Below are 22,904 nucleotides of genomic sequence, written 5' to 3'. Positions count from 1 at the left end.
ATCCGGGTTCGATTCCCACTCGGTGTGCTAGTGCCCTTTGGTAAGGCATTAATCCTCATTACCAGGTCCCTCGGAGAGGACCTTAAGCCGTCGGTCCTCTGGTTGCTTGCTTACCAGCATTCATGCTTTCTTAGCAATCAGGTAAAAAAAAATCATCACCATTTACCATTTACCAAGTGCCTGTTTTTCTTCACCTTCTATTTCTTCTTCTCTCTCATTTTTTCTCTCTTCTTTTGTGTCTGTCTTTCCTTCTTGCTTCCTCCTCTCCTGCCTCTCTCCCCATTTTTCCCCTCGCACAAAAATCCACGTCTCCTTTACAACAAAGATCACTGTATTTCTCTTGATGCATCATTTCAGCATCCTCTTCTCAATCTCTACCCCATCCTACATCACTTTCTTCCCTGTCTATACCCTTCACAAAGAAGGCAAACAAGACGATGATGTCAGAGACTCCCATTGCTTCAGGAGAAGTGTGACAGGTATATTTGCATAGATGAAGGTTGGAGCCCCCGAAGAGTTTCATGTTCAAGCAGTCAATAGAATTCAAAGCCGGGTAAACATTTCTATACACCCTACTCCATTGAAGAAAATGTCAAGATGCAAAAACAGAAATTATTTCAGACAATTCAAACTGTATTGCTCCCTGTGAATATCATCTAAGGTTTTTTTTTAATTTTCAGTGTGATTTTTATAGTAGAAGTTTAGGGAGAATGATTTGATGATAGAACGAAAGATACAGAAATGATAGAGAGAAAGGGGGAGGTGTGTGGGGAGGGGAAAGCAGCTCTTGCCTCACAGACTTTACAGGGACTTGTAAAGTCAAAGAGGAAATGCTAGATTACAGTATAAAATAAATGCAATGGAAGATAGTATTGGAAGTCTTGACAATATAAAGTAAACTATGACTTTGCATGATTTAGGTCTTCCAATCATATTGGAAACCATACTGGATCATGATCAACAGGAATATTGACATTGAGTGGCATTCACTTTGTATTGAGCTTTTCTCTAATCCCACCATAAACCTTCCCAAAGACGGATGATACCAAAACATCCCACAGGTCAATGGCATTCATACAACTTCTTCCACAAAGTTCAAATTATAAATCTGCTTAAATACCACAACAAACTCACTCAGCACACAATGAGGAACAACAAATTTATATCTGAATGAAAACAAAAATATAACCTCAAATGGCAGCTGCATTCAATGCACTAATGAACATTATCTGTTGTTATTTTCAGCTCTAAAAGAAAAGCCAGATTTTAGCATTTTCATATGCTTTTGGTTCAATCAAAATTACGAGCTGAAAACCACAGATATTGATTCTTTATTTTAGTATACATGGTCATATCTCCACCTGGAGAAGCGTGTGTCACTGCTATGCCAGTCTTTTCAAAGGATTTTTGGTCAAATGAACAAATGATGTTTGGTTGGATGAGCTTGTCCAGTTTGTACAGGAATGTAATTAGATTGATGAGAACACTTGACTGCACGCTTTATGATGTGTGGGACTGGAAGCTTTATTAAAAACACTTTAATATGCAGGGAGCCGTACTAACACTCATCTAACTGCTATGAACTTGGAATGACATCTCCAATTTTACAGTTCAAAGATTGCCTGTCCTTTGCTTTCTTTAAGTGGACATATTTCTTTAACGAAAAGGAAACTCTATTTCTCAAATGAAGTTCTTTATTATTCGGTAATATTCTACACTCTTTATTAATGTTTAAATTATTTTATAGCAAATACTTTATTTCATTATTCTAAATTCATATTAATGTATTTCTGGTAAAATGGAAAGATGCAGCTAAGAAAAAGTGAGTCTTTAATCAAAATTTTAAGAAAAAAACCTTATAAGAGAGGAAGTTAATAGATTTTATTGAAAAACAACTGGAATTTTTCTTTTTTTTTAAATAGAAACCATTAATTTTGACTAGAATCTTGTCGATATTTCGATAGAACCCATGAGATTCCCATCTGATATAGAACATTTAGATTTGGATTTGATAAAAAATAATTATAGATAAATAAAAATAAAATTACAATTATGATGTAATCACTCTGTCATAATAAACAAATCGATCTGAACCAATGGTTGACAGCAGGGAAGCATTTACCCTTTCACATGCATGCCACATTGTGACCTGCCACCACACAACCAACAATAAGTCGACCAAAAAGAATATTGAGATTTTTATTGAGCTTGAGAATTCACTTCCTAAGCTTTAAAATGATATATAATATGTTAACATTGACCAACAATAACCATTACAAGCAAGTACTTGATTGAATGCAGAGGAAATTCAGCAAGAGCTTAAAAGATAATATAAGGAGAAACAAGGTTTAAAGTTTGGGGTTTACTATTTTTTTAAGCATGAGATGTGCATACTGTGTAATCTCAGTGAAACTTCCAAGCAGTCCAAAAAAGTAGTGTCAAAGAAACTCTTGTATCTTTCTTTTATTCAACTTCACAACTTCAAATTTTCACAGTATAAGGAGGAAGAATTGCTCTTTCAGATAAGCTATTTTTTTATTTTGGGTTTTTGGAGACTTAATTACTGATTTGGCTATTTACAGAGAACTTTACTTACCTGGAGACTTATTGGTGGTTTTGGGGTGGTAGGTCACAATTATACTTTCTATTGAACCAAGTAGCATTCATGGGGGCTCTTTTGCACTTTATTTTACATTTTAGGGGTGAGTATTCTTCCACTGCACTATACTTATGTTTTTTCCTTGTTCACACAATAGTAAATACTGGCTCGCCAGCCATGAATTGATGCTGAGATCTTAGAAGCCTTTTCCCATCATTCCTAAGTTTGAACTTGGAGTTGAATGATATTTCACCACAAATGTATTTTGGTGATTTTCTTGCCTTTGAAGCCTGGATGGCGCAGACAGCAAAAAATCGATGAATACTAATTCTATTTTCTTTTCTCATAAAATTTCTGGTTCATCCTGCCGCATTTTACAGAGTATAACCACAACTGATAATGTCATTCATGGACAATCAGTCAGGCAGAAATGGCCAGAGGTGAAGGGGATCGGGATGAAAAGAAAGAACTTTTGATGATGAGCACCGATAAAGGGGATTACAAACTCTATTCAACTATTCAAATTGTTATCATTATTGAGCAGCTGTCAGCATGCAGACACTACGAAATAAAAACGGTGTGGAAATAGAACTTCTCCTGCCCTATTTTGTACAGTGACAATGGCATTGAAGTTAGTTTAAGAGGACAGTTTTGTGATTAAAAAGGAACAAATACCAATAGTATTACAAAAGTTTTACGACTACTTCTCTTTACAACGTATAGAATTGCATTCTTTTACATCACTTACTATATTCCATTTTGTACTATCTTCTTTCTCCCACCCCTTGTGAATATCATTGATTAATGTCATAGAACCCTTTAAAGGCTATAGTCACAGATATAATTTTTTTGTAATCTTATGATTATCAAAAGGAATTGGTAAACATACACTGTCAAACAATATTGTTTCCTTCATCTTATCATGATCCGTAGATCCAGGCAGGATCTAATTGCTACCCTGTGATCTTCATTTCTTTCACTTTACAATATCTTCGTCATGATCCTTAGTAAAATAAACAATGCGGATGAAATCTAAGATATCTGTGTTTCTTGCATGGCCTCATATATTGCACTTTCATGATTAGACTTTGGCGATAGACGTCCGACTTAAATTCAAGGAGCTGAGAAAAAAAGAGATTGAAGAATTCAACATGGACAATTGAAACCTTCTGATTTAGTATAAGTAACATCTGATGAACCAAATGGGCACTTGCTCATGTACTGCATGGGGGGGGGGGGGGTTACATCTCCCCTCGTACACATTTAAAAAAAATCATCATCTTCCTGTCAAAATTATTTGGATCGGGAAATGCTCCTCTGAGTGTCACTAACCTCTTGTGATACTTTGTGTCAAAAGTGTCAGGAAACTCACAGGATTTACTGAGCTAATGCTTCATATTCTTCATTCCTCGTGACATACAAAAAGGCTGATTTTACAAATGGCTGCACATACAAATCGATATACAATAGCAATTTACAATCAATAAACTTTCATGAATGAGCTGTCAGTTTGCTTAAGTTTTGTCATTTGATTCTGATTGCTCATTTTAGCTTCGTAGATCCCTCTATTTTAAATCAATTGTGAAATACCATGAAGAGTTAAGTGCCTACTAATAAAGAGAAATTCATGAGCTTATATATTCTTTTCTTTTTATTAAAAAACCTAATTGCTTTATGGATTTAGTACTCTAGCACTTATTGATAAAGACGTTTGCGAATCGAATCAGTCTGACTGCAACTCATCTATGAATTGCAAGCTAAATTCTTTTATTGAAACTGTTTCAGCTGTTGAAGTAATCGATTGATAGATCTTTCATTAGTTGGATAAGAACTCAATTGTGTTCCTAATCTTCAAACATTTAAAAAATCATTTGTTACAAAGTTGATGCAAGGACATGCTATATACCTCTTAAATACAACAATACCATGATCTCTGAAACCAGGCTTTTTGCTAGCTCAAGTAGTAGCGGCTTACGCCAGGGAAACTTCCTGTTCTGATGTACTGCATTAGATTTATAAGAGTTTAAAACCATCAGGAACTGACAATGTTTAAAATGAAATATAAGTGTCTTCCACAATTCAATGCATCAAACAACAAAAGAATGTTACATGTATATACTTCATTAAATCAGTGAATATCTCCACAAGTTTTTTGTAGAAATAATGTCAGGTGTTTAATTATGGTTTTCAAAATACCTTTACAATATTAGCCTTATGTCTTTAATTTTGGGAAGCATTTTTCATTTAAGTACACTTTAATGGCTCATAAAAATGGCAACATTCATCAAATATCTATTAATCATAGAAAGATGAGTGCAGTGATCTGGAACTTCAACAGAGTAATGCCCTTTTGGCCAAAGAAATTATTTCAGGGTAATATATGGGAATGATACTCCAAATGGAAGGGTAAAACCTTAACTAAAATATTGTCTACAGATGTACAAATGAATAGTTTTCATATGCACCCCTTCCTACTAGATATAGCAGTCTGATTTACTAAGTACTAGAGAGGAATGAGGATTGTGTATGTCCTCAGCTAACACCATGTTGGAAGTAAAAACCAAGTTAATTAATGAGGTGACAAATAACCACATAATTACCACATCTGCATTGCAAAACTGTGGTGTCAAAAATATACACCAGTGTTCTCTGAGCATAACAGCATGGCTTTTACACCTGTTTCAAATTCATGGTGTTAGTTTAATACCCATTGGTACTCATTCTTTTTGTGATGTTAACACTATTTGGTGTCAAGTTCAAACTCCATGATGTATTTTGTATGTTTGTATTCTAGGGTGTCATCCCCTCAGAACACCAACCAGTGTTGCTCTTTACACCATTTTTTTTTTATTGAAAGTGGTTTTTCATTCTAAAAAAGAGGGGGGGGGGATATCCCTTTATCTTTTGAATTTATTCTTATTTTGCAAAGAAATAAAACCTTTGCCACATGGGAAAGAATTGAAGCCCAGATAGAGAAAGGGGAAAAAGAATTGCATGGAACTGGGGCAGTGAGCCTTTTTTTCTGTGTTGCTAATTGGTGAATTGGTATACCAATGCTGTGGTTGTTTTCATGGTGAAGTTCATGACCCCTTGTGGGCATCCCTTGTTGGCCATGAACCATGAAATGATAAAAACAGAACCAAGATCAAGGGGGTGGGGCATTTTCACAAATGCTTGAATTTACTAGAATTGGACCTAACTATGGCAGTCAGGTGAAACCACTGGTGGGTTTACAATCCAAGTCTTGGTTAGCATCCTGTGAATAGCCATGGCCCACATATGATGGGGTGGGGCATTTTCACAAATACATAAATTTACTGGAATTCGACCTAACTATGGCAGACTGGTGATGTCACTCTGGGTCATTTAACTCAAGTCTTGCTTAGGATCCCTTGCCAGCCATGACCCATGAAATGATTAAAATAGATTTGGATACGAAACTTTACATTTGTCTAAACTTCAATGTATGGGCACAGACTGTGAAGTTGTTGCACAAAAAATTACAATTATTACAACAATCATTAACTTTAATTCAGCTTTCTTTAAAAAAAAATAGAATCATAAAGAACTGTTTTTTTAATAATGAATGCATACATCAATACTGTGCTAATAGTTTATTTGGATTATTGGTTTCTATTTTTTCACCTGGTGAAAAAGAATTGATATTCCTCCCTGGCTCAGTTTTCATTCATAGTTCACAAAACAGTTTCATTATCACCTTCTTAGCTAACAGAGGTTCACCTGTTCTAATGTACTTTGAGAAGAAAAATACAGAAACGGTGACATTCATTGTCTACCAATAGTTTACAGAGTATTACTGATTTTTTATTCCCAAATTAACCATAAAAACATCTATAAAGACAATCTAAAGCTAAACTGCAGTGTAATGTGTTTTACACTCTTAAAACAAATCAGTCAAATTGACTAGACAAGTAGTCAGCTTGGTGCAACTGATATGGCAATCACTTATAGTCACATTTCTGACATATATTCTAGTCAGAAATAACTCTGTTGTAGTAAAATACGACTAGAAAATAGTCAAATATGACTAGAATAACAGTTGCACCCAGCGGACCCTAGTCATTTTTGTCTGATTTGTTTTTAGAGTGTAAGAAATACAAAGTCAATCACAGAATTTTTTTTTTCTCAAATAGATGTATACTGTCCCTTTTTATAACTACATAATTTAATAAATTCTATTATGCATCTGTCACTCTGTATAAGTTTGTTTTAAGCAGAATATTGGAGGACATTAACAAGTCCATTCACAGTATTCAAAATATACATTTATTAAGACTTCCAGGATTGATATCCGCCCAAAACATTCCAATGACCAGCTTTTCTTTACAGAGAGACTTGAAACAAGGAATTCTACTCCACACAACCCTTATTTCAACTTTCAAGTCATTCCAAAGTATGTATAATCTTCACATTACCAATATATAATTCCCATAACTCCATAAAACGAGTTTATATATAGAAAGGAAATGTATAGTGAAATGTTTGATTTGATTTGAATTGACAGATTGCGTTCCAATCATTTGTCCCCTCAGGTCAACTGATTTCAGATACTGTCATGTCTGATTTAGGAAATGGCCGATCATGTATTTCTTCAATGGCTTCCCACCAAGAAAAGGGAAACAACTCATACAATGAAGTGAGGACATACATGTAGGTATACAAGAAATAGAATTCATATAAAAATGAAATAGTATCATTTCAGAATGAATAAATAAAATCCATGATTAATGGAAAAATGAACACAAAAAGTGTAAATTGATATGTGGGTAAGTCACCATGGTGCATGAGGAGATTGCTGTATATCAGAGAATAACTATCAAAATATGCTCTCATTTTAATAAAATACTACAAATTATTTGCCAAATCATTAGTGGAATACCCTATGAACCCATCAGGTATCTAACCCATTTTTTAAAACAAAAATCAGAATATCTATGTTCAAACAAAACTCTCATTGTTTTTTTTCTACTTGTCATGTGTGAAATGTACACATCTGAAATTTACGTCCCCTGGCCCAGGGGATGGATATAAAGCACATTTTATTCATTCAAACTTTCTATCAATCAATGATTAATATTTGGCAGCCATAGGCAAAATGTTCAAAATTCAATGGTACCCAATGTACGAAGTGCCTTTGCATATCAATTTTGTGCATTAACTTTGTGCAAATGTGCCTATAGCTTTATACAAAAGGAAATCATACGAAACCTTCCATAATCATAAAGGACTTAAGAACCGAGCTGTCTTTACAAAAATATAAGACTACCACTGATAAAAGAATATAAATAGAATTAACCATAATTCAGGTTTCAATTTCTGGTTTACAATGAACTCCATTTGATATCAAACTGATAAAAACAGGATCCGCTTTATAATTATGCGGTTTCTATTTACCTTTATCCTCTAAAACTACACACAGAAAAGTGACCATTAACAGACCTACATTCTAAAATCTTCTTCAACCACAGCATTTATTCCCCATTTTATGTCAAAGAAACTAATTTTGTTCTTTTAAAAAGATTTAATCTGCCGATGTGAACAATCTCTTTATGTCCCTTTGACTCAATGATAGGTTTGTCCAGAAAGGAACTGGTCTGTCAAAGGAACAAAGGACTTTATCTCTTTTATAAGCATTTGAGAGTACAACCTTCTTGCTCGAAATAAGATTTAAAAATATGGACAAAGGGCACCACAGGCATGTGTGGTTTCTGTCTTTCTCTTTTTTAATCATGACATTTAAATATTGATCTGAGAAGGTCATAAAGGGGATCATGGATTCCTCATTGTCAGCAAAATATTTAAACAATTTTTGTTGGGCATGGATTTATGTCCCTGTTACAAGTTATTCATTGTTATCACGATGACTGTCTGTAATCAATATCAATTGGGAATGCAAACATCTTATGCCTATTTATTTGATCAATGCACCTTTCAAGTTCATATGACAGAAGACTGAAATGTTGTTATCTGCGACTATTCTGTGGAAGAATTTATTGTAATGTTTGTAACAAGCATGCAATAAACAAACTCCTGTGGGAAAATATTTCAAGCTGGAACTGCGGTTTTGATGAAATTCTTTTGGATGACAAATATTGACTAACTTTTCATGATCATCTTTTGAAAGAGCCATGCATGGAGAATGGGTGAAAGTCTGAATAATTAGTGTAAATGTAAACAGAGTGCAATGGCGCATAAAAACAACAATTAATGCAAATTACTGACTAATTGTCATAAGTCCATACAAAAGAATAAACCGATGGAGTTTAATGGAATAAAAATAATCACATTCCTAGTATTGTGATTCTCACATTTTCACAACTTTTCCTTTTTGCCAAAATATACAAATTATGGAGTTCCCACACTCCATACGATAAAATCTTTATTTTTGTATCAGATTTTACATGTATTTAAAAAAGCTTTATTCAGCAGAAAATCACTTGATAATCTTTTTAACATCATTTTCTGATCAAGCAAGTATTATGACAAAAGGCATGAAAAATTGTTACACACAGCAATCTCTGAATCATTTCCTATTTGAATATCTGAAAGAGGCACTTCATTGATCTGAACATCAGAGATTTCATCTTTTCTGTAACTTTACAAGTATGTTTGAAATCAAATAACTATACATTTTCTATACAACAGTCCATGCAAGTTCTCACAGCAATTCATTGAAAAGTCCCGAAATGAATAAGAAAAGTTATTATAAATTAAAGAGGGGATTTTTAACCCATATAAATTATGTTTTTCCCCCTCTTTAATTCAAGGTTTTGCTGCGTGTTGCAATAGTAAGTGATAAAATACCCAAAGTAGGTCTTTGTTTAGCTGATGAACAAGAGTAAGATATTTTTGAGTTTCAAAATCACGTTGTAAGATGTATTCACAATGAAAATATGAGATCATAGCAAAAACATGATGATAAAATCGTGTGAATCATTTGGCAGAGATGAAAGAAAATGCAATGAAGCAGAGAACACGTGGAATTCCCACATATTTGCACAAATTGGTGTTTCCCATAATAACATAAATGAGGTAGAAAATCCCCACTCCAAAGTAGGCATGTTATCAATTCAGGCAATAATCAGACAATTATAAGGTAGGGAAATTAATGGACCTAGCAGCTTTTAAGGAAGAAGAAATGCAGTAGACTGTACGGTAAAATGTCCGCTTTTCATTAGATTGTGGATAAAAATAGACTAAAAGGACCATTTCACATTGAATAATGACAAAATGCTGTCACACCTCCCATTTAGTTTCAAAAACATGTTTTGGGTTAAAATACCCTATTCGTGATTTTAGTCATTGACACAATCTGCTTACAAAATTTAATCTGGGAATCTGATGTTTGGAACTTGGCTATCTTTGGTGCATCTGTGAAGCTTTTAATCATTTCCAAAAAAATTTCCCCAATACATGAACTTCGTCCTGGCCTCCTGGGAAATTATTTCATAAAACATGACTTTGTGAATTACCTTTGTAGATTACCTTAAGTTAGAAATATAGTAGAAATATCAGTTGAAATATAAATGGTCGACAGAAATATGATTTTTAGTAAAAGTGCATTTTTCACACAATCTAAAGGAAATATGGCATATAGCTTGTGATAGTCTCATGATAAATTTGAACTTCAATATCATTCATGAAAATTTCCTGTTCCAACCCTAGTTCACTATCTAAAAAGAAAAAGTCACTGCTTCATGTAAAATAGATGAGTGATTTGGAACCATATCTTCATTTGTTCGTCAGGGTGACTGAAATACAGGGCTCACTCAATTATCTCAATCTGTCTCCCTCTCTCTTTCTCTCTCTTTCTTTCACTGATTCCACCTATCTCATTTCCACTTTCATATCACACTTTATTATTTAATTTTTTTAAACATCAAGCAGGTGATTTTCACGCCTACTAACATTTCCTGAAATCATAAACACTGATAAACAGGAAGGAAATTAACAATAGCAAACATTTCTCTGGCATTCCAGCCAACATCATAACAAGTTAAGAGAACAATTAATTTTGAAATGTAAAGTGTTTTGAAAAGATGGCACAATGTATATCGTAATTAGTTAAAGAGTTATGAATACTTGATGTTGTAAACAGTGTCAAAGTAAGGCAACAGTTGGATGAACAAAGTCGGCATTTGAAAATAACATAATTATTGATATGATGGAATGCATGAAATATAATACAGGTAGAGAGGAAGCGTTTATTGCTGATAATAAAACCATTATTTCACTAAATCTGTACTGGTATAGTTTCAAAGATTTTCGTATTTTTTATTATGTTTGTGGAAAAGTGAATTTAAAGTACTCCAGTATTCACATCATTTAGACTTGAAGAACACTTTGATTTATAAAAAAATGTTTCAACAAGAAAATTGATTAATAGAAGAAGTGTGAATTGAATATTTTCCATTCAATCTCCTAAATCCTATAAAGCTTAAGTAAAGGTTCAATTATGTATTGTATTTTGGTATCAGCTAACATTCTAATGTTAAATAAGAGCTGTGACTATTAATTCACTTCATCTTGATTCTTTGTGAAAAAGAAATAACTCAACATTTTAAATCAATCTAGTCATTTTAACTTGATGGTTTGAGGGGTTTAACTTCTATACGGAAACACTGACCATGTAATAGTACAATGACCCTAAAACAAAACATCACTTTACCCATTTGGATGGATTCACACCCATGGTGGGAAGTGCTAACTTTCTTACCCTAGATACCACACTATCCCACCCCTCCAAATTGTAAATCATCGCTGCCTAAATCTCTGCAATCAATGAAAAGTACACGTTTGGTGTTTGGGAAATCTAGGTGACGCAAAATAGGATGTGTGGGACTAATGAAGTAAGTCGGCAGTCAAGGAGAAAGATCTGGATATTGCATCTATGACAAATCTAATAATACAGCGGGTAGGTGATGAAAGGACGACTTGATAACCAATGAAAGCTGGAGAAGTAGACAGTGCATTATTATAGTTTCAGCTACTTTCTTTCCCCCTATAACTCTTATTAAAATAAAGGGAATTACTAGAAATAGAAATAAAAGATACACTAATAGACTATAATTTGTAATGATGAGCAGATCTAGGACTGCATGATTATACCCAATAGGCAAAAAAGGAAAAAAAGGTCTTCTTTGGACTGTAAATTACTGCTAAATTGGAAAAAGGTGTAATGAGATATTACTTGACTTGACGGATGGAAATTGGGGTTACATGTTATTTTCTCACACATGCTCAATCTGCATGTCTCAAAAAACAGCCGCAAAACAAGCATTGAACACTATTTCCTTACATGAATTAGGCTAAAATAAGAATAAAAACCAGATGGTATGATTAAGGTTGGGTGACCATTATGACGGTTAAGCTCGTTAAAGACGCAGGGAGCGGGACACTTCTGGCACGGTTGGGTTCCGAACACGGTGCCACTGGTTTTTGGTAAATCGATGAGTGCACCATCTGGGCATGAACATACATGGTATTTATATGGGTGAAATTGGTGCATTTTGTTTGGTTTGGAGCTAAAAGGGCTTTAAATCCAAACATATCTGTAGCTCTGTATCTCAAGTCACTTCTGGCTTCAATTCCAACCATAAGGATATTAACCAAGGGAGTATGGATACATCACATTATTGGAGAAGTTACAAGCTTAATTCCTTTTAATCCAATTTGAATGAAATGATAGCAGCATTGGTAATGATATTTATTGTTTGAGTGAACTGAATTTTCAGATGTTCAAGTAAAATCAAACTTAACATACATGTATATGATGGAATACTTTTATCCTCTATTTCAATGAATGTGAATCATTATATACTTCCTGTATTATATTTAAATTGGAGAGATAAACCTACTACATGTCTCTCTAGGATGTTTACAGTCAAGGACACACACAATGTGGGGACAATTTTAAATGAAAAATTTATACATTTTCAAATAATCAACTCTTCCATCGTAAATACGGATATATGATTTTAGCTATCACACTTCCTACACTGCCACTATTATTAAAATTGCTCCAGGATAAGCCAAATATTGGAAAACACCTTCATTTCACACTTCCCTCTTCCACCCCTCCCCTGCCATCTCCTTTTATAGTCCCTCCCCAAATATGTATCACCTATTCCCTGGCTTCCCAATGTTTCTTTATTTTACCTGGAAATCAAACATTACTAAGAAAATATAATAATCCAGCTGTGACACATGTGGCAATATGCGAGCGTGAACATCCTCAACAATGTATTCACCTCAAAGGAGTATTTCAACATTTTCCATTCGCTTTATGAACCGTAGGGCAGAACCATGGTGTGAACTTGATTAAGTACATGAGCATGTTCAGACCTACTTTATATTTTCAATAAAAATCAGTGATGAATTCATAACAGTCTCACAAACTTGCCTTCCTAACGCCTTCGAAAGAGGTGGCCAAAGTTCCATTTATATGTGCACCTCATCAGCCACTATACTCTCCAGCCTCCAAAGTGCATCGGCCTAAGGAATATAGCTCACTATTCAGCAAGCCAGGTATGCAGTCTTCGAATCTCATTGATACAAATTAATGAAGTATAAAGGGCTTAGTTTTATTGAAAATGAGTGTTACCAAAGGGATCGCTTCACATTTCTTTCAGTGACTGGCCTGTTTAAGAATGGGGGCCACATCCTGTGGTGCTAATTAGGTGCATATATGTTACATTTTGTTTAACATCAAGAGGTTTTGCAAAAAGTTTTTATTTGCTTGTTCAAGCTCTAAACATTAAAGAAAAGAAAGCCCCCCTCCCCCCGAAAAAAAGATGGTTAAAGAATTTGCAGTCACTGATGAGTGTTAGTGTAATACCAAATATTAACACCTACCCAAAGACTTTATCTAGGTGTTGCATATTTTACATCACTTTTTTGCCTGTAAAGCTTACCTGTAAGGTCATGAGTTGGTCCGTCCACCTGCAGCCATCTTTGTAGAAGTGACATCGAACCATCAGCATCTGAATATCACCTGACATCTTATCATCTGGGTAGATCTACATAGAGAGTGGAGGTAATGGAATAATGAGTGATTCCATGTGTTGCAAGAAGTGTTTTAGACATCAATTGTCACAAACATTTATCTGAGTAACTACCTATTCATTCAAAGCTTTGCAAAAAGAGTGGGCATTGCAAAAAAAAAGGGTTATAGTCCAGGATAGGCCCCATAGAAAATTGACCAAACCTTGTTTTTTCATATATACAATATTTTTTCATGGTTTCTTGTCAATTCGAGGGTGCTGATTACGAATCTGAATGATGCCACTCGTGTAACCTTGAGCATTTTTCGCAAATTGGCAAAATCTAATATGGCCGCCAAGATCTGCAAATTACCCATGAAAATCATAAAACTGCCAGCAGATTGGCTATAAAATGTATGTAATTGTGTTGCAGGAGTGAAATACTCTCTGAAAAAACATTTTTTGAAAAAAAAGTATTTATTTTCTTGATATTTAAAATGGCCGCCAAAGACCGCTGTATTCAACATTATGTACAATATGAATGGGGAAAAATAATTTTCACAAAAGTGAGCACTAAATGCAAGTACTTGTGATTTTTTGTGAACTAATGGATGAAAACATGATTACTAACGAAATGTATCATTTTTTATGTCATGTATGTAACAAATGAAGCGTTTTAGTATTACAAAATCCACCAAACGCCCTGACAGTATTATGTATAATGTTAATGGGGACAAAAGAAAATCGCAATAGTGAGTACTAAAATGCATATTATTAAGATAAGCGAGTGGAATACTGGGTAAAAATTCAATTTTAACGGAATATAATATTTAAGATGCAATTTATGTGATAAATGCTGTATTTTGAAATTCAAAATGGCCGCCATAGGCCCATTATACATTATGTACAATGCGAATGGAGAAACTAATTTTCACAAGAATAAGTAACTAAAATGCATGTAATTGTGATATACGAGTAAAATATTGTCTGAAAACATGTTTTCTAACTAAACATATCATTTCTTTTGTCATGCATGAGATAAATGCTGTATTGTTAAATTCAAAATGGCCCCTATATGCCCTAACAGTATATTATCTACCATGGAAATGGGGACATGTAATTTTGCAAGAATTTGGATTTGCTTGACTATGAAATCCATATAATCCTTTGGTATGAGTAAAATATTATTTGAAAGCATGATTTTTATGATATATAGCATCTCTTCTGCCATGTACGTGATAAATACTGTAGTTTGTCATTCAAAATAGCCGCTACAAGCCCTAACTAAATTATGTTACATGCCTTTAGGGAAACTTATTTTCAGTGGGAATCATAAAATATGCATGTTGCTGTGATGTACGAGTAAAAATATTGTCTTAAATATGATTTCTAAATAAATACGTCACATGTTGGTCATGGAGGTAATAAATACTGTACTTTGAAATTCAAAATGGCTGCCATAGACCCTTAAAGTATTATGTACATTCATTAATTTGGTACATATAATTTTGACAGAATGTGGCTTTGCTTGACTATAAGTATTGCATAATTGTGATGTAAGAGTGAAATATTGTCTAAAACCATGGTTTCTAACGAGATATATCATATCTGATGTAAGTAAGATAACAAATGCTGCATTCTGAAATCGAAAATGGCCGCCATAGGCCCTTACTGTATTATGTACAATTTGAATGAGGACAGATAATTTGTCACAAAAGGGCATATGGCGACCATTTTGAACTTTGAAATATAACATTAATTACCTAAATTTTATATAATATGATATATTTCGTTAGTAATCATGTTTTCAGACAATATTTTACTCATACGCCACCATTTAGTCAAGCACAGCGAAAATCTGTTAAAATCATTTGTCCCCATTCACATTGTACATAATAATGTTAGGGCCTGTAGCGGCCATTTTGACTTTCAAAATACAGTATTTTTACCTACCTGGCAGGAGAACTGATATATCTTGTTAGAAATTATGCTTTCAGACAATATTTTACTCATAGATCAGAATTACGTGCAGTTATGGTACTCAATCCTGTGAAAAATGATTTCCCAGTTCGCATTGTACATAATACAATATATGTCTATGGCTGCCATTTTGAAAGTCAAAATACAGTAGTAACCTAAAACTTTAAACCTGAATGATATATTTCGTTAAAAACTATATTTTTTAGACAGTATCCCATTTATTTAACACAAATAAATGCATTTCAGTGCTCACTCTTGTGATTTCTTTGGTCCTCTTTCTCATTGTACATATTATTTTAGGGCCTTTGGCGGCCATTTTGAATATCAAAATACAAGATTAAACACATACATGGCATATTAAATAATATATTTTGTGAAAAAAATGTGTTTTAGTCAATATTCCACTCGTTTATCTTAATAATATGCATTTTAATGCTCACTCTTGTGATTTGTTTTTGCCCCCTTTGCTATATAGTACATAACCTTTTTGGGCCATTGGCGGCTATTTTTTATATGAAATACAACAATTTTCCCATACATGACATAATAAATGATATATCTTGTTAGCATTCACGATTTTCATACATTACTTCGTCCATAGATTACAATTACTTGCATTTGTAGGGATAATTTTTGTGAAAAATAGTTTTCCCTATTCATATTGTACATAATATGGTATATGGTGGCCATTTTGAATATCAAGAAAATAAATATTTATTTTAAAAAACATTAATTCAGAGAGTATTTCACTCCTGCAACACAATTACATACATATTGTAGCCAGTCTGCTGGCAATTTTATGATTTTTCATGGGTAATTTGCATATTTTGGCGGCCATATTGGATTTTGCCAATTTGCGGAAAATGCTCAAGGTTACACGAGTGGCATCATTCAGATTCGTAATCAGCACCCTCGAATTGACAAGAAACCATGAAAAAATATTGTATATATAAAAAAACAAGGTTATGCCTCTTCTATCCTGGACTATTAGGGAAAAAAATAACTCACAGTCCCTTTCTGCATAAAAGAAATGCATTAAATTACACTTAAAGAACTTGAATGATACAAATAAAGGATTCTTACTTTCTTCACACAAGATTTGAAGAGAGCCATGTGCCTTATCTTCACTGATAATATCCCGAACTTAAGATGATGTCTGGCTAAGGCCAATAAACACCAGGAGAGGGTCCCCTACAATGCGGACCGCCCAGGTATGAAGCAGCTGAAGATCTTCAGTTATCTTCAGTAGATAGTGAATCAATAATGACTATATGAAGAGGGCCATATGCTTTGTCTTCCCTGACAATGTTCTGACCTTAAGATAATGTCTGGCTAAGGTCAATAAACACCAGGAGAGGGTCCACCCAAAAATGTGGGACTGTCCAGGTATGAAGTAGCTGAAGATCGTCAGTTATCTTCAGTAGATAGTGAATCAATGTCTATTGGAGAAGCCCATACACTTTCTCTTCCCTGACAATGTTCTGACCTTAAGATGATGGCTGGCTAAGGTCAATAAACACTAGGAGAGGGTCCCCCCAGAATGTGGGACTGTCCACGTATGAAGTCGCTGAAGATCATCAGTTATCTTCAGTAGATAGTGAATCAATGTCTATTGGAGAAGCCCATACACTTTCTCTTCCCTGACAATGTTCTGACCTTAAGATGATGGCTGGCTAAGGTCAATAAACACTAGGAGAGGGTCCCCTTAGAATGTGGGACTGTCCAGGTATGAAGCCGCTGAAGATCTTCAGTTATCTTCAGTAGATAAAGAATCAACGTCTATATGAAGAGAGTCAAAGGCTTTCTCTTCCCTGACAATGTCCTGTCCTTAAGATAATGTCTTGCTAAGGTCAATAAAATCCATTATGTGGGACTGTCACGGTGTGAAGCAGTTGAAGGCATCTAATTATCTTCGGTAGATAATAAACTACTAAGACCTTTCACAGAGATTAGAAAAACTATGATCTACTTATGATCCTGACCGGCTGTTTGAAGTGGTTTAAGATTACTCATTTTCTTCAAAAGACATTGAATCAAGCAGCAAGTATGCGTGTACATATATAACAAACTACAATATAACAAACTACAATATATACAACAAACTACAATATAACAAACTACTGTTTGCTAGAGAAACAACTTCCATAGAGAAATTGTAAAAAGCCGCTGTCCATAATTATAATTAACCTGTTGAATGCATACTGATTTTACTATATTATACATTTTCATTGCCAGAGTTCTCTAGGGTATAGGTTTCAATAAACTGATTAAACCGTTAACTGGCTATTGGTGAAAAAATTTCAAACATCTACATTTTAATCGGCATTGATAATTAAGGTATGTAAAATATCTATGGTGTTCTCTTCTGCCTTCCACATTTGAGTGCTGTATCATAGGATGACGTTCCTTGAAGGTAGCAAGGGAGTATTTCATGAGAAACTTATTATCAGACATTTTTTTTCTGAGCCAATCAGATTGAAGTATTTCAGTAGCTTCTAACACTCATCAATGAAAATCACTGAACATTTGTTTCATGAAATGCTCTCCATGGGTAAAGGAGTGCCAACATGCCCTAATAAATCATCCTAGATACTTAATCCACTGGAGAGATTGAAATCACCCAATACTAGAGCACAAAACATTGAGTAACATAAGTAATGTTTATCATAAAAAAATGAGAACACTCAGCACTTTTTATCAGAATCTTAGATTACAACATCCAGGGGAACCTTTTGTACACATTGTAAATGCTAACCCTCTTTTCGACATCTTGGCATGGTGGGAAAGACCTGCCAGACAAGATAGCATTACTTTACCAGAGGCAATTTTCAAATGAAAAAAGTAACCCTTATAGTCAAATTGGTTTAGATGTTTACATCTCCACACCCTAACAGCTGTGTCTTCCTTTATCTATAAGATACCCCACACTCTAACAAAAAATCTAGTTAAGTAAATTGATGATATCTATTGTCCCCAATGGGGTTCAACCATCAAGCAAGTCTTCCCAACTGTTTATCAGGTGTATGATAGCATCCGTGTGTATAAAGAGTGATTGCCTGCGATTGCAAATGACTAAAAAGACCAAGGGCCCCTTTCATAAAACTTGTTACAATCACAAATTGCAATAACAGTTAAAAGCTACTGAAATCTTTCAATTTGATTGGCTGATAGTAAACTCGTCATAGAAAGTGTGCATTTGTTATTGTAACAAATCTTTATGAAATGGTATACCAGACGGGGGCAGCAAATGCTCAAAGATAAAGTTCAGTTTTGGTCAGGAGATTGTCTCATGATTGTCACCAAAAGATGCAACTAAGGTTGATTATGATGCATGCATCAATCAATGTATGCTGTAAATTTTATTTAATTACCACTAAATGATAAGAAATTAGCTCAAATTTCCTTGCTAAAATCTACTGTGACACACAAATGTTGGTCCTGAATATTTCAAATAGTTTCGTTTATATCATAAGGACGAGGTCATTTGAGGAACAATCCTGTGCATTGGAAATTTGTACCAAAACATTTTAATCTTCATAACCTGAGAAGAATAACCGTTTCATCTTTTGCAAATCAACAATTTCTCTTTGACCATGATAGTCCATATAAAGCAGGTGTCTCCCAAAGTAGCTAGATAAAACTGTCAACCACACAAGTACATGTACAGTGCATGCAAGGATGACCACATTGGTAATTGCTCAAACTATGGAAATGGCGTCCCCTGTAAACTGTAGGTTTACCCTGTAGAAACAAGAAGAGCGGGATCCTTCTTCAAGCTCTTCCAGATAAGATCAGAAGACGACCAAATGATGAGAGATATGGTATACACTTGTATACAAAGACATGATGTCACCCAACTGGATGCATTAAAGGAAGCACATCAGTAAGAGAGGGAGATCCTTTACAGTTCTTCAAGATAAGAAGAGGGCAAGAAGTTTACTGCAAACATCCAATGGTGAAAGATGCTGCTTCACTGTCATACACGTGAGCTCCTCTAGCTCAATGGAAAATGTCTAGCACAATGGTGAAAAAAAGGTGCCTCCATCCACCAGCAACAGAAATACCAAGAATATTTTATTGGTCAACTTGATGCAATGATGATTTATCTTGTAAACATAAATAGAGGGAAAGGCTAGATGTAAAGCAATGACAAAAATCCCCTTTTGTCTATCTCTTAATGAAAGATTTCCATCTTCTGGGGATAAAATTCAAATATATCCCATCAGAAAATGAGAAAATAGACCAACTAGATGCGGGATGGGAATCACTAAACAGCAAGAGGAGGCATCCTTTTTCAAGCAGACAGAGGGCCCTGACTGATGCACCCATGCAGCCACGTGCCTAACCTGGTAGGCTTGTCTTGGGAGTTCTTCCAGACTGTGAAGGAGTCAAGTGTATATCAGTGTCCCATCTCGGCCAAGTTCAGGCTTAATAACATCCTCAGTCATGCAAAGCAGACCCTCCTCCTGTATCACCCTGACATACATCTGGAAAAATTGTCTCTCCTTGTCAATGTCTTCTAAAAAGACGCGCCAAGAAAGTTGTGTCTCTTTGCATGCAGCTAGTAGGGTGTTGTGATGGTATTTGACCCGACACCCTTCTGGCTCCAGAATATTCAGATATCACAAGAAATTATATGCTTTGTGCAAAATGGCTTTTAGTGCTTTGTTATCACAATAACTCTTTACTGCTTGTTATTGCAATAACTTCGGACTTTATTCAGGGATGTCAATTTGTTGAGAACTAAAAGGGGTTAATGCTGAGAAACAAAGAAACCATTAAGGTCTTCTGTCTAAGAAAATAAAAATTACTGGGTCTCCTGCAATGTTATGTTTTATTTGGCTTATTTATTATTTTCAAAGTGCTATATTTTAACATTCATATGCTTTCATATTTTCAATCTTGAATGATTTCTTTATTCATATTTGAATGCAGTAATTAACTCAAATTCTAACTCAAAATGATAAAAATTACTGATTTCAAAGTGCCCTGAGCTTCATAAAAAAGATTTAAAACTAACCCAAATGATAAAACTGAGCAGATGAAAGAGATTATATGAGCAGGATTTACAGGAAGTGAGAAGTGGATTATAATACAACAGACAAATGTAATCAACATTTAGGATAAATATCATGAATTGGATTGTTCAATCCATCCCTCGCAAATATTCATAGCTGTCGGATAAAAAAAATGAAAAGAATATTAAACAATGAAATTCTGCAAACCTAGCAAAACTATAATACGGTCTTGACAAGGGTTAGTAGAGGACAGAAAATTCAAGCTCACAGAATTTCAGTTGACACAACAGACTCGTCCAGCCTGCATTATATGCATTTATGAAAAATAAATCATAGCATCTTGAGGAGTCATTTTTGCCAGCTCTGGATCCACCCTTACGATAACAAACAATAAACTATCCACCTCTTCTCTCATCAATGCGGGTAATCAAATTCATAAACATAGATTTCTTCCCCGATGTAGCATCCTGATTGAAAAAGCAGAAATCGCTCAGACATGATTCGTACTCATTTATTTAATGAAAATCACTTTTTTTTTTGGGGGGGGGTGGGCTGAAAGATCAGAAGACTTAGAACAAGAATATATTACATTGTACAAATGTTCATTAAGATTCAAGACCTTGCATTTTCCAGACATTTTCCTTTCTTCTAAAGGGGGATGTGGGGGGCACAGACAGGATGTGAAGGCAACTGGTTTGAATTGCCTCCACACTGTTACAGCAATAAAACATGCTGGATATGAATTATGATAATTCCTTGCCCAAATTAATTACAAGTGACGATAGAGTACTGACCTAAAGGTGTTTATTCAATTTTAGTGTGGTAACCTTGTCCTTAATAGGGATTAAGTCATATAATGTCGGCATCCAGTTCACAGCAAATATAAGAGAAAAAACACCGATGAATGGATGAGAAAGTTGTTTGGTAGTTAATTCTGTTAATTTTAATCTCAGAGTGAAAATTCAGGGAAATGTATTTGGCACATTGGTACATATACTGCATGCAAGATTACAAATAACATGTTAATAACATTTTTTTCTAAGTGTATATTCAGGGAGTTGCCTCTTTTAAGTATATCCCAGAAAATCAATGTAAATGTGAATAATGAGAAGAGAACAAATTAGGTTAAAAAAAATGCCCTTCTTGTTTCTGCTCTCTACAAATGATATATTCCTACAGATAACAACTCCATCCTCAAAATGATGCAAGATAGATTATCTAGTCCCTCATCACTTCAGAAGATAAGATTTACAATGTTCATATTGCAAATTGCTAAGAGATAGAATATCTTTTCTCCAGTCGTGACTCAGTCCCGAAGGCTGCTAAAAATTTGAAATATTACAGGATGAGAACATACCTTGGCATAGTCGAGTGGTAACCGATCTTCAGGACACTCAAAGACTCCAGCACTGCAAGGAAAAGGAGAAGAAATGATTTGTCATTAGTCTCAAGTTATCAATATGAAGTATGTATTCAGCCACACAAATCTTTTTGAAGACATAACACAATACATCATTGACACTCATCTATCAGACCCCTATCTGTAGACATACTTATAATAGATTCATTATTCCCCTGATGAAAGATGAAAATATCAAGGAAATAATACACAAAATGCTTATTACATGCATGTAGCGGGGATAATGAAACGAAAGTGGTTGAAAGAAAATGCCTTACATATTTTTGTTCACGAATTCAAAGATTCAAATATAGTATATTTATAAGAAACGATATTCTGTGTGACATTGTCAGGAAAGAGTGCGGTTGCAACATGAGAACAACTTATTAGGATGGGCATTTACTTGGGGGTTTATGTCTTGACTGCTCCAGGCAGGGCAGTGGTGAAGAGATAAAGGTGAAATTGAGGACAGACAAGAAAGCTCATCAATCTCTTTCGAAATGGAACAAGAATACTATAATATCGGTAATATATATTGACATCCATAAGGAGCAAATTCAATTTCTAATGAAAATTGAATAATTGATACTAGTATTAGATCAGTTTAACTCAACTTGTGGATGGGATGGACTTGGCATTTAATTGACCACTTAAAATCAATTTCATATAAATCATCTACATGTAAGTTTTGTGTAGTTAGCCCCCTGTATTTCAGTCACTTGTGTTAACTACTCAACCATTCTCTCTCTCTCTTCACTCCCTCTCTCTTGATCCTGAATCCTCTTTACCATCTCCTCTTTCCCTACTTCACCTTTCTATTTCCAACTCAAAACATTGTATTTTCTTTCGCAATTCTTCTCCTACTTCTTTTAATCAATATCATAACTTTCAATATGATCATCCAA

Source organism: Lytechinus pictus, chromosome 2 (genome assembly GCF_037042905.1).
Source record: "Lytechinus pictus isolate F3 Inbred chromosome 2, Lp3.0, whole genome shotgun sequence".
Taxonomy (NCBI): Eukaryota; Metazoa; Echinodermata; class Echinoidea; order Temnopleuroida; family Toxopneustidae; genus Lytechinus; species Lytechinus pictus.
The sequence above is the reverse complement of the archived record's forward strand: the minus strand, read 5'-3'. Positions refer to the sequence as shown.